This window comes from Globicephala melas, chromosome 3 (genome assembly GCF_963455315.2).
Source record: "Globicephala melas chromosome 3, mGloMel1.2, whole genome shotgun sequence".
In the NCBI taxonomy this organism is placed as follows: Eukaryota; Metazoa; Chordata; class Mammalia; order Artiodactyla; family Delphinidae; genus Globicephala; species Globicephala melas.
Genome location: NC_083316.1, coordinates 168,611,254 through 168,635,675, shown reverse-complemented (window position 1 = coordinate 168,635,675; position 24,422 = coordinate 168,611,254). Strand labels below are relative to the sequence as shown.

Below are 24,422 nucleotides of genomic sequence, written 5' to 3'. Positions count from 1 at the left end.
AATTTTTGTATATCATGTTAGGTAAGGGTCCAACTTTTCCATGTGGATATTGCATTTCCCAGTGTTGTCTGTTGAAAATGCTGTCCTCTCCCCCATTGGATGGTCTTTTCACTCTATTCCCTTGGTCTATACATCTGTCTTTATACCAGTACCACACTGTTTTGAGTACTGTAGCTTTGAAATCAGGATATAGGAGTTGTCCAGTTTTATTCTTTTTTATCAATATTGTTTTGGCGTTTCAAGACCCCTTGAGATTCTAATTTGAATTTTATGATGGGTTTCTCCTTCTGCAAAAAATATTGGGGTATATATAGTTGGTTAACAATATTGTGTTACTTTCAGGTGTACTTATACATGTATCTATTATTTTTCAAATTATTTTCCCATTTAGGTTATTATAGAATATTGAGCAGAGTGTCCTGTGCTATACAGTAGTACAGTAGGTCCTATTTTAAATATAGTAGTGTGTATATGTCAATCCCAAACTCCCAGTATATCCCTCCCCCTACATCTTTCCCCTTTGGTAACCATACGTTTGTTTTCTAAGTCTGTATTTGTTTTGTAAATAAGTTCACTTGTATCATTTTTTTATTTAAAGATTCCTCATGTAAGTGATATCATATGATATGTCTTTCTCTGACTTACTTCACTTAGTATCACTTAGTATTATAATCTCCAGGTCCATCCATGTTGCTGCAAATGGCATTATTTCTTTTTAATGGCCGAGTAATACTCCATTGTATATATGCACCACATCTTCTTTATCCATTCCTCTGTTGACAGACATTTAGGTTGCCTTTCATGTCTTGGCTGTTGTACGTGAAACAGTGCTGCAGTGAACATTGGGGTGCATGTATCCTTTCGAACCATGGTTTTCTCCAGATATATACCCAGGAGTGGGATTGCTGGATCGTATGGTAGCTCTATTTTAAGTTTTTTAAGGAACCTCCATACTGTTCTCCATAGTGGCTGTACAAATTTACATTGACACCAACAGTGTAGGAGGGTTCCCTTTTCTCCACACCCTCTCCAGCATTACGTGTAGACTTTTTGAGCATCTTTTCATATGCCTGGGTGTTTGTTTTTTTTTTTGGATATTTAGTTGCATGGGCTGTTTGTAGATTTTGGAGATTAATCCCTTGTCTCTAGCATCATTTGCAAATATTTTCTCCCCTTCTGTGGGTTGTCTTTTCATTTCTTTATGGTTTCCTTTGCTGTGCAAAAGCTTTTGAGTTTAATTAAGGTTCCATTTGTTTATTTTTGTTTTTATTGCCATTACTCTAGGAGACTGATCAAAAAAGATACTGCTGCAACTTATGTGAAAGAGTGTTCTTCCTATGTTTAGGTCTTTAATCCATTTTGAGTTTATTTTGTATATGGTGTTATGTGCAGAAGTCCAGTTTTCCCAGCACCACTTGTTGAAGAGACTGTCTTTTCTCCATTGTATATTCTTGCGTCCTTTTCTTAGATTACTTGGCCATAGTGCATGGGTTTACTTCTGGGCTTTCTATCCTGTTCCATTGATCTATATTTCTGTTCTTTTGTGCCAGTTCCGTACTGTTTTCATCATGTTTGTAGTATAGTCTGAAGTCAGGGAGCCCGATTCCTCCAGCTCTGATATTCTTTCTCAAGATTGCTTTGTCTATTTGGGGTCTTTTGTGTCTCCATCCGAATTTAAAAATGTTTTGTTCTAGTTCTGTGAATGACATTGGTGATTTGATAGGGATTGCACCGAATCTATAGATTGCCTTGGGTAGTTACAGTCATTTTGAAGATATTGATTATTTCAACCCCAAAACATGGTATACCTTTCTGTCTGTTTGTGTCATCTTTGACTTCTTATAGTTTTCGGAGTACGGGTCTTTTGCCTCCTTAGGTGAGTTTTTTCCTAGGTATTTTATTCTTTTTGATGCAGTGGTAAAGATTCCTGATCTTTCGTTGTTAGCATATAGAAATGCAACAGGTTTCTCAAATTTGTATCTCTCCATTTTTTGTATCCTGCAACTTTACCAGATTCATTCATGAGCTCTAGTACTTTTCTGGTAGCATCTTTACAATTTTCTACATATAGTATCATCTCATCTGCAGTGAGTTTTACTTCTTCTTTTCCAAGTTGGATTCCTATTATTTCTTTTTATTCTCTGATTGCCATGGCTAGGACTTCCAAACTGTGTTGAATAAAAGTGGTGAGAGTGGGTGACTTCCCTGTTGGCACAGTGGTTAAGAATCCGCCTGCCAATGCAGGTGACATGGGTTCAAGCCCTGGTCCAGGAACATCCCACATGCTTTGAAGCAACTAAGCCTGAGCACCACAACTACTGAAGCTTGCGTGCCTAGAGCCTGTGCTCCGCAACGAGAGAAGCCACTGTGATGAGAAGCCTGTGCACCACAACAAAGAGTAGCTCCTGCTCACCGCAACTAGAGAAAGCCTGTGAACAGCAACAAAGATCCAACACAGCCAAAAATAGTAAAAACAAAGAGGAAAACAAAACAACCCAGGCTCGCAACTCCAAGGTTCGGGTGAGCTCTCCTGTTAGTAGTAATATTTCATACCTGTTGTCGCAAATTAAGCCCTGCCCATGCAACTCCACTGAGGATAACAAACTCTGAGCCTAGTTTCTCCTGGATTCTGCCCTAAGTACTAATTCACTAATTTAAATCCATGTCCTTTCCCTGTAATATAAACTGTGTATAACTGCTTTTCTGAAACAGGTCCTCCTGTGAGCTCTGTAGTGAATCCCCAGACCTGGGGCTGGTCTTGGACACCCCTGACACCCCACAATATGATAAGAAGTAATTCACTAGAGGAGCTTCACAGTCAATTGAAACTGGCAGAGGAAATTAGTGAACTTGAACACTGACTGATGGTACAATCTGATATGAATGAAGGTGGAAGAGCCTCAGAGAAATGTGGGGCAGCGTTTAGTGCACCAATACCGGGTGACGGCAGCAGGAGAGAAAGAAGAGGACAAATACTCAAAGAAGTACCGGCTGAAAACGTGCTAAATTTATTGAAAATCACCAAACTACATATACAGATGTCCAATGGACTCTGAAGAATAAACTGCCAAGTGTTCCACACACAGATACGTCACAGTGAAAATGGTGAAAGTCAAAGACAAGGAGAAAAGCTTGAAAGCAGCAAGAAAAACACCTTGTCCCCTAAAAGCGAACCACTGTAAGACCATGAGCTGGCTTTTCAGCTGAAACCAGGGAGGTTACAGGTAATGGGATAACACAAAGTTATGAATATGAAGAGAAGCCACTGCAATGGGAAGCCCGCGCACCGCAAGGAAGAGTGGCCCCCGCTCGCCACAACTAGAGAAAGCCCACGCAAAGCAACGAAGACCCAACGCAGCCGAAATAAATTAATTTAAAAAAATTAAATAACTAAGTAAATAAACAACAAAGAAAAAACTGGCATCACAAACAGGATGGATGGAGTCATGCTTGCAACTGACCTCAGGGAATAGGAACTGGGAACCAGGCCAAGCAGTGCCACCGAGGAAATGCAACATGAATTGGTATCTGTATCACCTGGAGCGATGTGCAGGGGGCCTTCAGCCCATCATCAGAGAGGGGTCATCCTGTGACAGCCCGCTCTGCCAGTGCTGTTGAAACAGACGCACAGCTCCTGCCGCAAAGGTTCCCATCCCCAGTATTACAGACATGATACTGACATCTCAAGGCTCCTATTTAGCTGTCCAGGATCCGGCCAACAGGTTCTTGGCCCCAATAATTGAAGACTCACAACCTCAACTTGCTTCCACTTTTTATTTTATTTTATTTTTTTATTGTCTGAGGCTAGATCCTCGTGATGTGTAGCGGTCCCACAGGGGATCCCGCTGCAACCATTCTGCTCACCACGGGGGGCATAATAAAGGCTGATCCCCCAATGCCCCGAGCACCCACGGCAGTTTTAGGCTGTCGGAAGGAGAAACCGAGGCACTTAACAGAGTCAAACCGACCCAAGGGCTACTCCCTGACGAGCTAGACTCAGAAGCCGCACACATCTGATCCATCGCACTGCCCTTAGAAAACTGTTCAGATCATGTCTCATATCTGAATCAGGCTAGCAAAAGTAACAGTGGGAAACTGTGCCTTGAAGGCTGAATAGCTCCTGGACAGACAGCCACCTATGGTAACACCAGCTGAGTTTATGTATGATGCCCATGGAACTGATACTTGCAAGTATTTAACCAAATGGGAAAACCTGACCAAAGATAACTTGTCCCTGAAATGGCCAAAATGGGGTACTTTTGATTTACCTACATTGGTTTATTTGCACGTTTAATTAGAAAAAGCATACATCTTTATTGGAGTATATAATTGCTTCATGATGCTGTGTTAGTTTCTGTTGTACACCAAAGCGAATCCACCATATGCATGCACATGTCCCCATATCCCCTCCCTCTTGTGTCTCCCTCCCACCCTCGCTACCCCACCCCTCTAGGTGGTCACAAAGCACCGAGCAGATCTCCCTGTGCTATGTGGCTGCTTCCCACTAGCTATCTGTTTTACATTCAGTAGTGTATATAGGGCCACTAGCTATCTGTTTTACATTCGGTAGTGTATATAGGGAGGCATATTCTAATTGGGACCTGGAAGCCTCACAAGTGAGGAAATAATAAAATGGCTTCATTGTAAGAAACAAACCAAAAATGATTAGAAACGGCGGTGGCTGAATTAGAGAAAGCCTCAACCTCCATCTCCAGCTTCTTGATGTTCTCTTCTTTCTGAGTTGCCCGCTCTGCCCTGCCCTTCCTGTTCTCCCTCCTCCACCAAAATATATTGAATGCGAGATAGAAAATGAAAGCAACACCAAGTTTAAGGAGAAGCCCATGAGCAGAGGGGAACCTGCTCTATCTACAGCCCCTGGACTAGGACAAAACTTAGGAACTTGACTAAGGATTTTCCAGATCCCTTACAAAGACCCTTTAGCTTTTGCTAAGGAATTTGATCTTCCAGTAAGAACTTACGAGCCTGGATATTCAGACTTGTACCAGCTCTACACTGACTAGTCTCTGAAAGTAAAGCAAAAGAATGGCTCTAAGACATAAATTGGAAAGCACCTATGGAGGGTTTTCAGAAGTGTGAGGATACAGATCGCCAGACAGGTAGAGAAGTTGCCCACATTTTATCAGGCTATTCCAAAAATCTTCCCACAGAAAACAGATTGAGCATGGGACTTCCCTGGTGGTCCAGTGGCTAAGACTCCACGCTCCCAATGCAGGGGGCCCAGGTTCGACCCCTGGTCAGGGAACTAGATCCCACATGCAGCAACTGAAAGATCCTGCATGCCACGACGAAGACCCAACACAGCCAAATAAATAAATGACATGTATTTTTAAAAAAGAAAACAGATTGGGCAAAGATCCATCAGTGTAAATAGAGGCCAAGAGAAACTGATTATTTTGAAAGATTTGAAAAAACATTCAAACGACACTCTGGCATGGATCCAGAGAGTTTTGTAAACCATCAGAATGATTCAGTATTACATTCTATTTTTCTAGAAGGTATTTTTCTAGAAGAATTAGATGAAGAATTGGTACGCCTGGTTAAAAGACATGAACTTGATTGGGCCACTATGCATACTAATGCCCTTGTCACTGCTGCGGCTAAGCTTTCTAAAACCTTATGGAAAGGAGAGAAGGAAAAAGCCAAGATTATGACTGCAGCTACAGCAGTTTGGCGGCCCTCCAAAACTCACCTGCCCAAATTCCAGCCAGGCTTGGAAACTGCAAAAAACATGTACATTTTAAAAGGGATTGCCACAAATTCAAGCGAGACTTGGAACAAGGTAAAATAAAAAAGGAAGAGAGGTGCTCTGAGGATTACGAGAGGGCATTTTCCCCTCCTCCTCACAAATACCTTAGGGGAGACTGAAATAACTATCAGAGGGGAAACTTCTAAGGCCCTGTGGACACGGGGGCTCCACTCTGTCCTTAACCCGACCCTTATTCACTGCCCTCTCGCTCGGGGTAAACAATCGATTCTCATGGTAGGGGTTTCAAACTTTCCTGTGCAGGTTTTTAAATCAGAACCAGTAATTGTTCAGCTAGGAACTGTCACAGGAGGACATGTACTCCTTTTGGTGAATGTGCTCCAATTCATCTGATTGGATGAGACCTTTTAGAGGCATATAATGCCCATATTGCCTTTTCACCTGTAGGTGAAATGATTTTAGACTTAGAAGCTGTAGATGCTGAGAACATAATTACTGAAAAGTGAATGGTTATGAAAATCAAAATTCAGACAAATCAAGAGGAAATTAATGATTTGCTGTTACAGGACAGCTGCATGTAAATCAATGGAGTTAGAACACACCCTCACACCATGCACAAAAATAACCTCACAATAAAGACTTAAACATAAGACATGATACCATGAAACTCCTAGAAGAGAGCATAGGCAAAACATTCTGACATAAACTGTTCCCTTAATGTCAGGGATGTTCCCTTAAGTCAGTCTCCCAAGGCAATAGAAACGAAAACTTACAAGCTTTTGTACAGCAAAGGAAACCATAAACAAAAGAAAACCTAAAAGACAACCTACGGAATAGGAGAAAATATCTGCAAATGATGTGACTGACAAGGGCTTAATTTCCAAAATATATTGGGTGGGCCAAAGTTTGGGTTTTTCCATAATATCTTATTGGCCAACCCAATACAAACAGCTCATACAACTCAACAACAACAAAAAAACCCAATCGAAAAATGGGCAGAAGACCTTAATAGACGTTTCTCCAAAGAAGACACAAATGGCCAATAGGCATGAGAAAAGATGCTCAACATCACTAGTTATTAGAAAAGTGCAAATCAAAACTACAGTGAGCTACCACCTCACACAGGTCAGAATGGCCATCATTAAAGTCTACAGATAACAAATGCTGGAGAGGGTGTGGACAAAAGGGAACCCTCCTACACTGTTGGTGGGAATGTAAGTTGGTGCACCCAGTATGGAGAACAGTATGGAGGTTCCTCAGAAAACTAGAGTTACCATATGATCCAGCAATCCCAGTCCTGGGCATATATCCAGACAAAATTATAATTCAAAAAGATACATGTACCCTAACGTTCACAGCAGCACTATTCACAACAGCCAAGACATGGAAACAACCTAAATGTCCACAGAGGAATGGATAAAGAAGATGGGGTACATTTATACAATGGAATATTAGCCAAAAAAAAAGAACGAAATAATGCCATTTGCAGCAACATGGATGCAACTAGAGATTACCATGCTAAGTGGAGTAAGTCAGAGAGAGAAAGACTAATACCCTATCACTTAAGTGTGGAAATTAAATATGGCAAAAATGAACGTATCTACAAAACAGAAACACACTCACATAGAGAACAGACTTGTGGTTGCCAAGGGTGGGGGGAGAAGGGAGAGGGACGGGAGTTCAGGGTTGGTAGGTGCAAACTATTACATTTAGAATGGATAAACGACAAGGTTCTACTGTGGAGCTCAGGGAACCGAGCACAGGGAACTATATCCAATCTCCTGGGATAAACCAGAATGGAAAAGAGTATTTCGAGAAGATGTACATGTAAAACTGAGTCACTTTGCTGTGCAGCAGAGACTGGCGCAACACTGTAAATCAACTATGCTTCAGTAAAAAAATAAAATGATTTGCTATTACAAGTGCCTAAGGAATTATGGTCCTCTTCTTCCTCAGATATTGGGAAAGTTTAAATGGCTACTCCTATTAAGGTAACTATGGATAATTCCAAGCCTCTATCTAATATCCGACAATAGCCACGCAGACCGGAGGCATTAAAAGTATTCAGGAATTCCTTAAGAAAAGACTTACAATTCCTTGCACCAGTCCCTGCGATACTCCCATTTTACCAGTAAGAAACCAAATGGAAAGGCCTGGAGGTTGGTTCAGGACCAGAGCTCTAAGTACTCTTGTGATTCCCTGCCACCCTGTCGTCCCTAATCCTCCCACACTGCTCTCGGCCATCCCATCAGACACCTGTTATTCCCCAGTAGTTGACCTACGGAGCGCATTCTTGAGTATTCCAGTAGAAAAGAAAGTCAATACCTACCTCTTCACCTTTACATGGGAAGATGGCCAACCTACTTGGACAGTTATGCCACAAGGCTATACTGAAAGCCCTACTTTTTCTCAAATACTTCAGGCCGATTTGGCCGATGTACACTTTCCTAATGACTCTGCTCTGATTCAGTACGTATACTTTTGTGTTCTAGAACTGGACAGGATTGCCAAGAGACACTATCCACTTGCTGCAACAATTAGTGTCAAGAGGCATAAAGTGTCCAAAGACCAACTACAATGCTGCTCACCAACTGTGCGATAATTAGGTCATTTAATATCTAAGGAAGGATTGTTGATTGATTCTGAAAGGCTTAAGGGAATCCTAGCTTTCTCACTCCCCCAGAGAAAGAAACAGTGGAGAGGATTTCTAGGTCTAACTGGGTATTGCAGGAATTGGGTACCGAGTTTCTCCCTCGTGGCCTAATAACCTCTATGCGTTACTCAAGTCTCATCAGCCAGAGGGACTTCCCTGGCCGTCCAGTGCTTAAGACTCCACGCTTCCACTGCAGGGGGCACGGGTTTGATCCCTAGTCGGGGAACTAAGATCCCACATGCTGCGGGGCATGGCCAAAACAATTAATTTTAAAAATACTTAAAAAAAAAAAAAAAAAACCTGATCAGCCAGACCCAATTGAATGAATGAACAGAAGGAGAGAAAGCTATAAATGCCCTGGAACCTACACTAGCCCGGGCTCCAGCTCTGGCCCATCCTAACTATAAACTACCATTTTCCCTCTTTGCGCCTGAAGACAGAGGACACGTCCTGGGTGTATTCAACTCAGAGGCACTGTGACCACAGGATGTTATAGTCGCCAAGAGCTCCCACCCTGTATGAGAGCTATTTCGGCGACTGCCCTCTTTATGCAAAGCTACTGAAGAACTTCTCATGGGGTCTCCTCTGGCTGTGTTTCTCACTCAGTTCATTCTCTCTTAAGTTCCCATCATACTCAACACTACTCTGTGAGTCGCTTGGCCTCTTACGAAGGTTTATGACCTATGTTGTATCTGTCCTAAATGTAATCCTGGTAAACCCCTTCATGGCTCGCAAGGCCACTTCCCCCTCCCTGAGGAGCCCCTTGTAGGTTTGGCAGCTGGACTCCATCCACGTGCCTTCCTCTGAAGGCTATAAATGCATCCTGGTCACGGTCTGCATGTTTTCACACTGGGTGGAGGCATTTCCTTGCAGAAGGCCGGTAGCCTTCACAGTAGGCAAATTACTGTTGGGAAAAAAATAATTCCACTTTGGGGCATTCCTTCTGAGTTGCATAGCGACCAGGGAACCCATTTTACTGGACAGATTATTAACTCCACTGGTAAGATTCGGCCGCTAATGCAACATTTTCACTGCACCTATCACCTCAATCCTCAGTGGTAGTAGGAGGGACCCAAGAGCACTATTAAAACACAATTGGCTAAATTTTCAGAGGCTTTTCATCTTCCACGGCCAAAAGCTCTTCCCTTGGTAACTCCTCAACCTTAGCTCTACCCGCTTTGGTAAACATCAGTTGTCTCTCTTTGAAATAATTACTGGGCGGCGACCTGTGCCTTTAGATGAAGGTACGTATGAACCAGCGCTGCTTCAAGGTCACATTCTACATTACTGTCAGGGACTCATCAAAGTGCTTAAAGAAAATGAAAAATTAGTAACTGATTTCCTTCCACAGTGAGCTCCTGGGAGACGAAGACCTTATTAAGGGTCACGGGTTACAGCCTGGAGATATTGGAAAAGACGTCAAAAAAGGGACTCTCTACAACCACGTTGGAAAGGACCATACCAGCTACTCATAACAAATCCCTGGGGGGGCAAAACTTAAAGGACTAATCTCTTGGAGTCACGTCTCTCACCTCAGAAGGGCCTCCCCTCCTGAATGGACTGCAGCCCCTATTTGTGACACCCCACTTGCACTAAGAGAGGCTCCATCAGACCAGGATGAGAGGAACACGACAGCAGTGGTAGACAGCCAACCCAAGAGTCCAGACCAGACCTGTAAGAAACCGCCTCTCTCCATCAAAATGGAAAGTTATGGGACTTCCCTGGCGGCCCAGTGGTTAAGACACCCCGCCTTCCCTGCAGGGGTCACGGGTTCCATCCCTGATCAGGGAACTAAGATCCCGCATGCCGCGCGGCACAGCCAAAAAATAGAAAAAGAAATGGAAAGTTACTGTTCTGTTTCTAGCTGTGTTCTTAGGCCAATGTTTAGGGTGGAAGGAAAACTCTTTAGTAAAACTATCACAAAGTATAGGTACTGGGGGAGGTTAACTGATTGCTGTCATCACTTTAATCTGTCAGTACAAGGCCGATTAAACCCCTTGTAATTCCTGCCACTGACTTTTCAGATGTTTCTAATGGTACCACTTACTCAGACACACCTCCCTCTGGCCTAACTTTTCAGGTTCAAATTCTCCAAAACACTAATATGTCCGTCCCTTGACTGACACTATCTTCGGTTCTTAGAGATGGCACACAACTCACCCTAGGCCCCCCTCACTCTGTCGCTTACTTTTTTTTGGCCGTGCCGCGCAGCTTGCGGGATCTTAGTTCCCCGACCAGGGATCAGACCCGAGCCCCCTGCAGTGGAAGCACGGAGTCGTAGCCACTGGACCGCCGGGGAAGTCCCCGTGTCCCGTACTTAATTAACAGAGGTCTTAAAGAGAAAGATACAAGTCACGTATGCCAGCAACTCCCCCACCTCCAGTATCATACGGATAGCTTTTGGAAAGTGTGCAAAAGAAATGGCCCACGGTTTAATACTGTGTTACGAGAACTTCCAGTTAACGAAGCCATCGACAAAAGCCCTCTGGGAGGAGTCACTTGTGCTCCCCCAGGTTTTGTCTTCATATATGGTATTGGAACGGACCCACCTTCCCAAGGGTATTCACATAAATGTGTGAAGAGCTGGCAAGTAGAAGGCGGGACGTTATGTTACCCCATTGTCTATCCAAAAAGAGAGATGGACCTCCTTTTTCTCCCCATTACAGAGTCAGGAGATCCATGAGAGGAGGATACCAAAGAAACCTGGTGGCAAAGTCTTTTCGGAATCTTGGTTCGTAGCGCAGGAGTATATGTGAACAGGGATACGTTTAGAAACCTATCAGCCACCATTGGTCAGATGGTTGAAGAAACTCCAAGCAGCACTGCAGCACAGCAGAAATGCTTAGATTCCTTAGCCCAAGTTGTGTGAGATAACGGAATTGCCCTAGATCTCCTACTGCCCAAACAGGGAGGTGTTTGTGCTATTGGCCACACGTGTTGCACTTAGGTTAACACCTCCAGAGGTTGAGACACGCCCGGGTAAAATTTTCCGAAGAGCAAAATGGTTACAAGATGTAAGAAAGAGTGATCCTTTAAGTCAGCGGTCCCCAGTCTTTTTGGCACCAGGGACCGGTTTCATGGAAGACAGTTTTTCCATGGACCGGGGCGGGGGCAGGGAGGTATGGTTCAGGCAGTGATGCAAGTAATGGGGGGTGGCAGGTGCCACTCACCTCCTGCTGTGCGGCCCGGTTCCTAACAGGCCGAGGACTGGTAGTGGTCCGCGTCCCAAGGGTTGGGGACCCCTGCTTTAAGTGACCTTTTTAGTCAGCTACCCTCAGGACTAGGCAACATTTTCCTCTTGCTTTACAGACAATTGTTATTCTATGCACTGCCATTCTTTTCCTGGCTATCAAATTACTCACGACATGTATCCCTGCTTGTTCTAAGTCTACGGCCAAAAGCACACCTACAATGATTGTACAACAAACTGAGATGACTGATCAAATGTATAATCTATAAAACTTGCCTTCATCAGTGTATTTCTATGATTACTGCATTAAATTACTATGATAAAATATATAATGATGCTTAAACAAATTGAAACTGCTGATCATTTCTATAATTCTGTATAAGGTAATGGACATACACAGTGCACATAAAGTACAACTGGCCTAAGTCCTATTGGACACCCTAGAATTGGCTACCAGTCAGTCCTTGCCAAGCATCCTACTAGCGCATCCCCCTCCCCCCAAAAGAAAAAAAAAGGACCGGGCTCTCGAGACCCAGCATGGAGGGTCATGATGAATCGGAGGCAGGTAAGCAACCACCTCGGCACCAAAGGACCAAATAGTTGATCATCTAATGCTTTCTATCAAAAGATTTATGATCTAAAGGGGGAAGATGATGAGGGAAATCATAAATATTTTATGGCAGGACAATCAAACTAAGAAAGAAAACAAATGACATGCTCCCTTTGTGACAAGCTTTTCCCAGTGTTCAATGTGCATATCTATAGGATACATTAACCGGCTCTCCTCAAAGCAGCAGGATGAAATCAACCTTTGAGAAAAACATGACCCTTTCTTTAGACGCCAGCATTTCAATATTGTAATTCTATGACTAATATATCTCTTTTTCATCTCATACAAGGGTACAGGGGGTCACACTGACCAAAGGCTTGTCTGTACATGCAATATTAAGGGGAAAAAAACCCCAACTTGTGGATTGAGCTATGTACACAGTGCTAACCTGTCAATATGAGACATAATTTGTCTCAAAAATGTATAAAACTGCATCTCTGACTCCTGATCAATGGAGCCGTTTTCAGACTTTCTGAGAATGTTTCCTGGGTTATAATCCTCAGTTTGACTCGAATAAAATTCTCTTTTCTTTTTTCTTAACTTGACTGTTATTTGATTTTCCGTCAGCAGGCCTCACTGCTGAAATGGAAATTACACCTTCAAGAAAGGGCTATACCTGATGTCAAGGGCCTTTCCAGAATACAGGAGGATGTGGCTTCCCCCATGCTCAGCCCCTTGCCCTCTGACATGAAGATACAGTTAGTGTCGGCCTAACAGTTGCGAAGCCCCTTGGGACCAACTGTCTGACACGGAAAGGGAGCTGGTGTTCTTCACTGACAGAAGCACCACCCCTGTACACAAGGCCGCCTGCTGGACAGCTGTGCCGTGCTTTCCTGCTGGTGGCATATCCCCCATCTAGGAGGGCTTGCCTGGCAGAGTTGGTGGTGGTGTGCCTGGCTCTACCACTGGCCATCAAAACGAGACCCCCAAGGACACAGGTTTTCACTGACTCCCGAGCAGTAGCCAGTGGGCTCACAGTCTGGTCTGGACAGTGGCCTCCTTGGGGCACCTCCACTTGGAAAGAGATGGCAACACACACACTGGCGATGGGTACTCGTGGCTCTGCGCACACGTGCCAACGCCAGAAGGACACCTGTTCCAGAGCCCGACGCGAGCTATGACACAGGTCCAGACACAGCTATTCCTCCAGAGATGCACACCTGCTAACACAGTGGGTCCACGGGGAAGCCTAAGTGGCGGCAGATAGTTGCCCCCTCTGCTCTCAAACAAAATTCTGGAAGCCTCCCAGGTAGGCACATGCATACACCCCGGGTGACAGACCCTACCTTCTGGTGAGAAATAGATTTTATCAGGCTGCTGCCACCCTCTGCTAGAGGTAGTGGGTATTCAACCACTGTCATTGATTCCTCCCCTGGACTTCTGCTGACCACTCCCTCCAGAAATGCTGTAATCTCCTTCTTGACCAGGTATGTGCCCGTCCCTTTTGGCCCACCAGGCATCATGGATTCAGATCAAGGTACCCATTTCACCGCCCAGTCTGTTCGGTCATGGGCTCTGGCACATGGACTCTTGTAAAATTTCCAACTAACTTAGCAGCCCCAAGTGGCTAAACTTAGAGATATACCATGGTCTACTCAAAGGCAGGCCCCCGCCCCCAAAGCCTTTAAACAAAGGTGGTCCCCAAAATGGACAAAAAAACATGACCACAAGCTCTAACACTGCCTAACCCCCGGCCCTCAGATCTCCACACCCCACCATACACACACCAGCTGCCAGTCTTCTCCACGGACTCCTCTGTGAGCACGTAAAGGGAACCCTCAGTCCTCTGACGTCAGGCATCGTTCACATCTGCTCAGCAGAGCAATGCTCCCCTTGCCCACCATCTCACCGTCTTCCACGCACCTAATCAGGTCGATCATGGGCTGGTTGTGCAACGTGATCTAGAGAGCGAGCCCCCAAGGGGACAAGCCCCTGCCCAACTGCTTAGAGATCATGATTACACAGATTTTATTGGCCCACATGATGGCCCAGGACTAGCCGCAAATCTTAAGGCCACTGGCTTCACCTCACTTTTTGAACAGCTGGTTTATTAAACCATATTCATCAAAAGGTTTGCAGGAGATTGAAGTTACAGCTCCAGGACCCACTAGCGCAACTTGCGTGTATCTCAGAGAAAAGACAAGAGGCTCCCCACCTAGTGGATGCTGGTGTCGTTAGGAAATGAAATTCACAAGGGAAGCCCGGAGTCCAGTGTCACTATCAGCAGACATGGGCCAGGTCCCTACCCGACTTTAGACAAAGAGACAAACAGCCTCTTGCCCCAAAGCAGCTACACACAGTATTCACACTTCTCAACTCGAAGGAGGCCCCAGCAAGCCAAGTGCACATCTGACTCCTTGCTTGTGGCTCTTAACGTGTACGGCCCGGAGAGCAGGGTTGCTAGTGGACCCCTGGAGCCTAGTGCTGTCCCAGGAGCTGTGCGGGAACACATCAGCCAAGTGCATGACTGCACCACGGGATGGCTGAGTGCCAGTGCAGGCAGGCCCTGTGAGAAGAGCTTCGGCTGGCACGTGACTGGGCGTAGATTCTAACCAGAGCTCACCTCTCTCCACGTTAAATGGTGCCGGTAGAAACGATGCTGAAACAAGTTGCTCCCTCCTTTTACAAAACCTCAAGTTATAAATCCCAGGCAAAAACGGCAAAAACGGCCTTCCCAGTGTTAACCGAATCAGACCCAGATGGCTGGCAGTTTTGGGCTGTCATGATCCTACCGTCGTTTCATAGGGTGAACTCCGGATTCTGAAGCTGTTGGCCGCAACGTGTGCCTACAATCAGCCCATCAGTGTGTCCGGAATCTGTGTGCATCATGGATGGGGTCCCCACAAGGCTCGGTCCTGGACACGGCCGTGCCCTTCCCAAGATGCACCCCTGCTGCTCCGATGGCGCTGATCCGCTCAACCGCCGGCAGAGCCTGTGCTTGTAGCTGTGCCCTGCACAGGCCTCCAGCAGATCTGCTCGGAACTTAACACCTCTTAGCCACTCTGCCCTTCACGGGTCTCCACCTGGGAAGGCCACCCCAAGCACACCAACGTCTCAGTGGGTGACGTCTCAACCCAAGAGAATTATGAGGGAAATCATGCTCCCCAAGCTCGTGGGACGGTGGGACCTTCCCCTCCCAGACCGCCTTCACATCAGCAGGGAAGAGACTGGTGACGGTCAACCTCAAGATCGAGCTGCCCCAGTGCCCCCAGTGCTGGGGGCCCTCGAGAAGACTGTTTTTGTGAAATGGCTAATTCCTTGCCGCTATCACAATACTTACTAGGCACTACCATATATAAAATAGTGAACTGATAAGAACCTGCTGTATAGCACGGGGAACTCCACTTTGCGGTACAGTAGAAACTAACAACACTGTAAAACAACTACCCCAATAAAAAAAAAAAGCAAAAAACAAACAAACAGTAGGCCCCCTGCCAACTGCATGGCACCAGTAACGTCATTTGGCCTTCATGACAAGTCAAGCCGTGTGTTCTAACCCCCATCGGCCACGGGGGGCACCTCCTCACAACGGTCCTACCTTGACCTACCTAGAGCCTATGATCAGGGACCTCTTGCCGCCGTGTGTGCCGGCTGATGCGCTGACGACAGCGTTTGCTCCCCACCCGATGCAGCCACAACAGATCCAACTCCCTCGTTATTCCCACCACCACCTTCCGTACTCAGAGCTGCTGCCCTCCTTTGTACCCACATCGTAGGCACAAGCCGCTCCCCGCTATACGCCAGAATCCCCTCCAACACCACGACCAAGTAGGCCACACCTGCCAGGACACATGTATTTGTGCAAACCTCTGACAGCAGCCTCGGCCTTACAAGCAAAACAACGCTGTGTGTGTCTCTACAGGGCCAGACCTACATCCCCAGGGCACTAACCTGCAGTTCCTCACAGTGATCAGCTGTGTGCTAATTCCCTCCAAAATACCTTGAGCCTCACTCAGGCTAAACAAACCCCTAATCAGGACCCCGTACGGGGCACCCTGAGGGTAAGCATCAGGATAACCAGAATAACCACCGCCCCCCACCCCCCGTCGTGGTGGTACTTTCTAAAGGCTACAACTGTATGCAAGCACAAAGCCTGCCCCTCGCCCTGTACGCTCACGGCCCCCAAATGATAATTAACACCTCATTCAGATTCTGCTTTGGACCTGCCTCGAGCAGTCGGGAGCAAGCCCACTGGACCCTGCCCAGTCTGCAGCATATCCACAGAGATAACCCCTATGGTTACAATACTTTTCCTTTTAGGATCCCAGCACCCTTCACTCTTCTGACACTTTTCCACTAGAGCTGTCCTGCTCACAGAAAGGGCCATCCTGTACCTGTCCTGTTGGGACTGGTAATCACCAATGGACTGGGGGGCATAGGAGCAACATCAAATATTAAAAGCCACCCAGCAGGGAATTCCCTGGTGGTGCAGTGTTTGGGAATCCACCTGCCAATGCAGGGGCCATGGGTTCAAGCCCTGGCCCTGGAAGATCCCACATGCCGTGGAGCAGCTAAGCCCGTGCACCACAACTACCGAGCCTGCACTCTAGAGCCCGCGAGCCACAACTACTGAGCCCGCATGCCACAACTACTGAAGCCCACGCGCCTAGAGCCCGTGCTCCGCAACAAAGAGCAGCCCCCGCTCACCACAACTAGAGAAAGCCCGCACACAGCAATGAAGACCCAACGCAGCCCCCCCCAAAAAAAACCCCCGAAAAACAAAAAACCCACAAAACTTGAGTAGCTGTATTTCACACAGAGCAGATTTCAGAGGAAGGAAAATTCTCAGAGATAAAGAGAGGCACGACATGATGATAAAGGCATCGATTCTCCAAGAAGACATAACAACCCTTAGTGCGTGTGCGCCTAACAACAGAGTCCACATGCTAGAGACAAAAACTGATACGACTGCATCGAAAAATGGATGAATCCACTATTTAAGTTAGAGACTTCAGTATATCTCTATCAGAAATGACAGATCCTGGAGGCAAAAAGTGAGTAAGATAAATGAACTCAACAGTACCATCCACAACTGGATATAATTCACAACTACGGACGACATCATCCACAGACAGCAGCACACAGATCCTCTCAAGTGCACACGGGACCATCACCAACAAACACCATATCTTGGGCCATGAAACAAACCTTAATGAATTTAAAAGAATAGAAATCACAATGGATGCTCTTAGGCCACAGTGGAATTAAATTGGAAATAACATAAAGGTAGCTGGAAAGTCCTCCAAGTACTTGTAAACAACAAACTTCCAAATAACAAATGGATCAAAGAAGAAATCTCCAGAGAAATAAAAAGTATTTTGAACTTAATGAAAACGAAAATAACGCTTATCAAAATTTGAGGGATGCAGGGCTTCCCTGGTGGTACAGTGGTTAAGAACCACCTGGCAATGCAGGGGACACGGGTTCAAGCCCTGGTACAGGAAGATGCCATGGAGCAACTAAGCCCATGTGCCACAACTAATGAGCCTGTGAGCCACAACTACTGAAGCATGCGTGCCTAGAGCCCATGCTCTGCAGCAAGAGAAGCCACTGCAATGAGAAGCCCGTGCACTGCAACGAAGAGTAACCCCTGCTCGCCACAACTAGAGAAAAGCCCGCACGAAGCAACGAATACCCAATGCAACCAAAAATAAAATAAATTTTTTTTAAATGCGAGGGATGCAGTGAAAGCAATGCTTAGAGAAAGCACTGAAAGGATATATTAAAAAAGAAGCAAGATCAAAAATCAATAATCTAAACCTCTACCTTAAGAAACTAGAAAAAGGGCAAATTAAATCTAAAGTAGAAAACAATACTAAATCAGAAGAAAAAAATACTAAAATTTGGAGCAGAAATCAATAAAATTTAAAACAGGAAATTGGTAGAGAACATCAACTAAACCAAAAGCTGGCTCTCTGAAAAGATCAATAAAATCATATGCTAACTAGGAAAAAAATAGAGAAGACAAATTATTATTATCAGCAAAGAACTAGGGGATATCGTTACACGTCTTATGGACGTTGAAAGGGTAATAATGGAATACTATGAATAACTATACCCCAAAATTTAATAACCTCGATGGAATGGCCCTATTCCTTGAAAGACACAGCCTGCAAGAACTCACACAAGAAGAAACAGATAATCTGAATAGTCCTATATCTATGAAAGAAACTGAATGAACAATCAGTAACCTTCCAGGAACCTTGCTACACTGTTGGTGGCAATGTAAGTTGGTGCAGCCACTATGGAAAACAGTATGGAGGGTCCTTAAAAAACTGAAAACAGAATTACCATATGATCCAGCAATCCCACTACTGGGCATACATCTGGACAAAACGGTAACTCAAAAAGATACATACATCCCAATGTTCACAGCAGCACTATTTACAATAGCCAAGACATGGAAGCAACCTAAATTTCTATCAGCAGATGAGTGTATAAAGAAGATGTGGTACACATACAATGGAATATTACTCAGCCATAAAAAAGAATGAAATAATGCCATTTGCAGCAACATGGATGGACCTAGAGATAGCCATACTAAGTGAAGTAAACCAGAGAAAGACAGATATCATATATCGCTTATATGTAGAACCTAAAACAATAAATAAGTAAAAGAAAATAAAACATACAAATGAACTTATTTCCAAAATAGACAGAGACTCACAGACATAGGAAACAAACTTATGGTTACCAAAGGAGAAAGGGGCGTGGACAGAGAGATATATTAGGAAGTTGGGATTAACATATACACACTACTATATATAAAATAAATAACCAACAAGGACCTACTGTATAGCACAGGGAACTATACTCAATATTTTGTAACAACCTGTAAGAGTAAAGAATCTGAAAAAGATATGTATGTGTGCGTGTGTGTGTATAAAACTGAATCGCTGTGCTGTACACCTGAAACTAACACACTATTGTAAATCAACTATACTTCAGTAAAAAAGTAAAGTAAAAAATAATATAATTACTAACCTTCCAAAGCAGAAAACACCAGATCCAGATGGGTTCACTGGTGAATTCTACCTAACATTTAAGGACGAAATTAATTCTCTACAATTAGTTTCAGAGGACAGAAGCAGAGGGAATGTGCACTAACTCATTCTATGAGGTAAGCATTTCCCTAATAACAAAACCAGACAGGGACATGACTAGGAAACTATAGATCAGTCTCTCTCATAAACAGTGATGTAAAAATCCCAAACAAAATATTAACAAACTGGGGATTTCCCTGGTAGTCCATTGGGTAAGACTCCATGGGGGGCCCAGGTTTGATCCCTGGTCGGGGAACTAGATCCCACATGCCGCAACTAAGAGTTTGCATGCCGCAACTAAGAAGACCGCATGCCTCAAGGAAGATCCCGCAAGCCACAACTAAGACCCAGTGCAGTCAAAATAAATATTTTTAAAAAATATTAACAACCTGAATCAAATAATATAGAAGAATTAGACACCATAACCAAGTGGTATTTATCCCAGGTATACAAGGCTGGCTCAACATTCAAAATTCACTTCAGGGGACTTCCTTGGTGGTCCAGTGGTTAAGAATTCACCTTCCAATGCAGGGGACGTGGGTCTGATCCCTGGTGAGGGAACTAAGATCCCACATGCCACAGGGCAACTAAGCCCACGCGCCACAAATACTGAGCCTGCGCGCCTCAACTAGGGAGCCAGCATGCTGCAAACTACAGAGCCCATGCGCTCTGGAGCCCGTGCACCACAACTAGAAAGCCCACGGGCCACAACTAGAGAGAAGCCCATGCGCTGCAACAAAAGATCCCACATGCCACAACAAAGATCCCACGTACGGCAACTAAGACCCAACACAGCCAAAAATAATAAAAATAAATAAAATAATTGTAAAAAGTCACTTCAACAGTCTATAGAAAAATCACAGCATATCAAAATATTTTTCTAAATCTATTTGAAAAGGCAAGACTATGGAGATGGTAGTAAAAGGATCAGTGGTTGCTGGGGATTGGGGTTGGGGGAGGGGCGACTAGGAGGCGCACAGGGCATTTTTTAGGGCAGCGAATGTGTTTCGCAGGATACTATAACGGTGGACGCATCTTCATCTAGACCCACAGAACATACATGCAAAGTCAGCTGTGGATTGTGGGTGATGACGACATGTCAGTGTAGGTTCATCCACTGGAACAAACACACCGTCTCATACGTTCAGGGGTCTGTAGGCCGACAGGCCCAATTTACCGTAGGCAATTTATGTGCTGTTAGCTGCTCAGGCATCTGGTAGCCCTCCTAGCGCTACAGAGCAGTGGCGCACCACGACGGCCACTCCCTGGGCCCTGCTGGACCCGAGGCCCTCCCGGCCCTGAGACCGGGCTGATGGTCCCCAGCTGCCCTGATGCCTTGGGCTGTGCCTGCAGCACCACACAGGCTCACCCCTGCAGAGGCCTCCTTCCTGAACTGGTGCTGGCAGGACAGAGGTGAGCCAGTGCCCCGGCACCTCCCACGTGACGATGGTCTTGTGGGCCCACAGCCCAGGTGGCACTCAGGAAATACCCAAATACTCGAGCCACGTGCAGCAGACGCCTTGTGTTTAGATGCTTTCCGTGGAGCTGCTGACCGCCTGGCTGAGGACTATTCGTTGCCCAGCCAGGGCAGGGGCAGTTTCCCTGAAGGGGCCTTTCACTGCATGTGGGTAGACAGCCCTGGCGAGGCTGCACAAAAGCATGGCAGGAATAGCTGGACAGAGCCCGGAAGCCCCCAGGGTGTCTCCCGCCCCTCTCCAATGCCCTGGGATTAAGCGGATTCCAACGCTCTTCCGACGTCTGCTGTCTCAACTACATTACACTGCTTGGGCACTAGGCTTCTAAGCTTCACACTCAGACAAGTTCATATTCGATTAGATGAGATGAGGTGTGTCAGTCTTCAACCAAACATCGGAGGTGAATTACAGTAAAGAGGCTGGATCCATTCGTGATGGGATCTGTGGTCTGACTAGGAAGAACTTCCAGAGCCCCACCCTCTTCCCTGCCCGGCCCGGTCTATGCGAATGGATAAGGAGGCCCACGAGTGCCATGTGTCCTGTGCGTGGGAAGATCAAACCTCATAAACGCCCAGCCACGACGGAGGCCCCACCAGCTCTTCCTCTGGCCTCCTGCAAGAGCGTACACCTGCGTCCATCTCCCCACATTACCAACTATCTTCTGATCCTCTTGGTGCAAATGGCATCATCTTGACAACCAAGCCCATCTTGGGTGGGGGGCAGGGTTGATCCCCCTCCTAAAGGGCAACCATAGAACAGAAGAGAAGACGTTTGGGGGCTGAGAAACAGGGGTCTAGTACGGGCAATTTGGAGAAGATGAGGCCGAGACATCCAAGTGTATACGATTTCCAAAGTTTTCAGAAGCACATGTCAGAGCAGAAAACCCTCGAGGCCACCCAAGTGGCTACTAGCAGTAGAAACAAGAAATGAACAGGGTGCAGCCCCATCACAGGGCCCTACAGACTAGCAAGAGTGACCAGACTGCCATCCCATGGGCAGCTAACAGCACTGAGTAACGGAAAACTGACAGAATGCCATTTGCACTCCAAAGAAAGCACACAGAATTAAAACACAGTGACCCAGGGAGGCACACACTTGTCACTCACCCGACAGAGGAGGCCTGTCTGGGAGTCATGTTGAGCGGGGGCTGGTGTGAGGGATTCATCCAGGCCTTGGCCTGGCTGTCCCTCCATCGATGTCCACCTTAGTAAGTTTACGTGGGTCCTGCAATGGCTTATGCATTTTCTACAGACATTATATTTTACAGTTAAATTCTATGAAGTGGGAGCTTGGAGACAAGATGGCAGAGAAGGACGTGAGCTCGTCCCCCTCATGAAAATACCAAAATCACAACTAACTGCTCAACAACCACTGACCAAAAATCACCGGAAGCTACCAAAAAAGTTACCCTACATCTAAAGACAAAGAAGAAGCCACAAAGAGACAGTAGGAGGGGCACAATCACGATGAAATCAAATTCCATCCCCACCGGCTGGGCAACCCACAAACTAGAAAATATTTACACTGGAAAGGTTCACACACAGGAGTTAAAGTTCTGAGCCCCACATCCGTCTCCTGAAATCAAATTCCATATCCACCGGCTGGGCAACCCACAAACTAGAAAATATTTACACTGGAAAGGTTCACACACAGGAGTTAAAGTTCTGAGCCCCACATCCGTCTCCCCAGCCAGGGAGTCTGGCATCGGGAGGGTGAGTGCCCAAACCAGCTGGGCTTGAAGGCCACTGGGGTTTGATCAGCAAATTCCACACGACTGGGGGAAACAGAAGCTCTACTCTTGCAGGAGGCACACAAGGTCTCAAGCACACCAGGACCCGGGAGGAAAAGCAGTGACCTCATAAGGGCCTGGGCCAGACCTACCTGCTGATGTTGGAGGATGTCCCGTAGAGGCAGGGGGCAGCTGCGGCTCACTGTGGGGACAGAGACACTGGCAGTGTAAGTTCTGGGAAGTGCTCATTGGTGTGAGACCGCCTGGAGGCCAAGCTGTTCTCACTAAGACCCGGCCCCACCCAACAGCCTGTAGGCTCCAGGGCTGGGATGCCTCAGGCCAAAAAACCAACAGGGCGGGAACACAGCCCTGCCCATCCGAAGACAGGCTGCCTAATGTCTTCCTGATCCTACAGCTTCCCACTAAACACACCCCTTGACACGGCCCTGCCAACCAGAGGGACAAGACCCAGCTATACCCACCAGTGGCAGGAACCAGTCCCTCCTACCAGGAAGCCAGCACAAGGCCTTCGCCAGCCTCACCCACCAGGGGGCAGACACCTGAATCAAGAACTACAATCCCGGGCTTCCCTGGTGGCGCAGTGGTTGAGAATCTGCCTGCAAGTGCAGGGGACACAGGTTCGAGCCCTGATCCAGGAAGATCCCACATGCTGCGGAGCAACTAAGCCCATGTGCCACAACTACTGAGCCTGCGCTCTAGAGCCTGCGCACCTACTGAGACCGAGTGCCACAACTACTGAAGCTCACGCACCTAGAGCCCATGCTCCGCAACAAGAGGAGCCACCGCAATGAGAAGCCCGCGCACAACGAAGAGTAGCCCCTGCTCGCCACAACTAGAGAAAGCCCATGTGCAGCAATGAAGACTCAATGCAGCCAAAAATAAAATTAATTAATTAATTTAAAATAGAACTACAATCCTGCAGCCTGTGGAATGGAAACCACAATCACAGAAAGTTAGACAAAATTAGACAGCAGAGGAATATGTCCCAGATGAAGGAACAAGATAAAAGCCCAGAAGAACAACTAAGTGAAGTGGAGATAAGCAATTTACCCAAAAAAGAATTCAGAGTAATGACAGTAAAGATGATCCAAGATCTCGGAAAAAGAATGGAGGCACAGACCAAGAAAATACAAGAAATGGTTAACAAAGACCTAGAGGATCTAAACAACAAACAGAAATGAACAATACAATAACTGAAATGAAAAATACACTAGAAGGAAACAATAGCAGAATAAGTGAGGCAGAAAAACAGATAAGTGAGCTGGAAGACAGAATAATGGAAATCACTACCCTGAAACAGAATAAAGAAAAAAGAATGAAAAGAAATAATGACAGTCTAAGAGGCCCTCTAGAACAACATTAAACACACCAAAATTCGTTCACATTATAGGGGTCCCAGAAGGATAAGAAAGGACCTGAGGAAATATTCGAAGAAATAATAGCTGAAAACTTCCTTATCACAAGAAAGGAAGCACAGAGAGTCCAGGCAGGATAAACCCAAGGAGGAACAAGCCAAGGCACATATTAATCAAATTTACAAAAACTGGGACTTCCCTGGTGGTCCAGTGGAGAAGACTGCACACTCCCAATGCAGGGGGCCCAGGTTCCATCCCTCGTCGGGGAACTAGATCCTATATGCCACAACTGAGAGTTCACATGCCACAACTAAGAGTTTGCATGCCACAATAAAAGATGCTGCATGCTGCAACTCAAAATTCCACATGCCACAACAAAGACTGAAGATCCTGCGTGCCACAAATAAGACCCAGCACAGCCAAATACATAAATAAAGATTTTATTAACTTACAAAAATTAAAGACAGAAAGAAAATACTAAAAGCAACAAGGGAAAAGCAACAAATAACATAAAAGGGAATCCCCATAAGGTGATACGGTGATTTTCCAGAAGAAAGGCTACAGGCCCAAAGAAAGTGGCACAATATATTTAAAGTTATGAAAGGGAAAAACCTACAACCA

The 24,422-nt window shown here is 45.8% G+C and overlaps 1 long non-coding RNA gene across 1 annotated transcript in view; it reads left to right on the top strand.

Moving 5' to 3' along the window:
• The window catches only part of LOC115846675 (uncharacterized), a 57,127-nt gene extending 45,042 nt beyond the window's left edge, over positions 1 to 12,085 (top strand). The window contains exon 3 of the long non-coding RNA XR_011377359.1: positions 9,730 to 12,085. This is a non-coding gene — a long non-coding RNA (uncharacterized lncRNA). The remainder of the gene's footprint in view (positions 1 to 9,729) is intronic.
• The last annotated feature ends 12,337 nt before the right edge of the window (positions 12,086 to 24,422 follow it).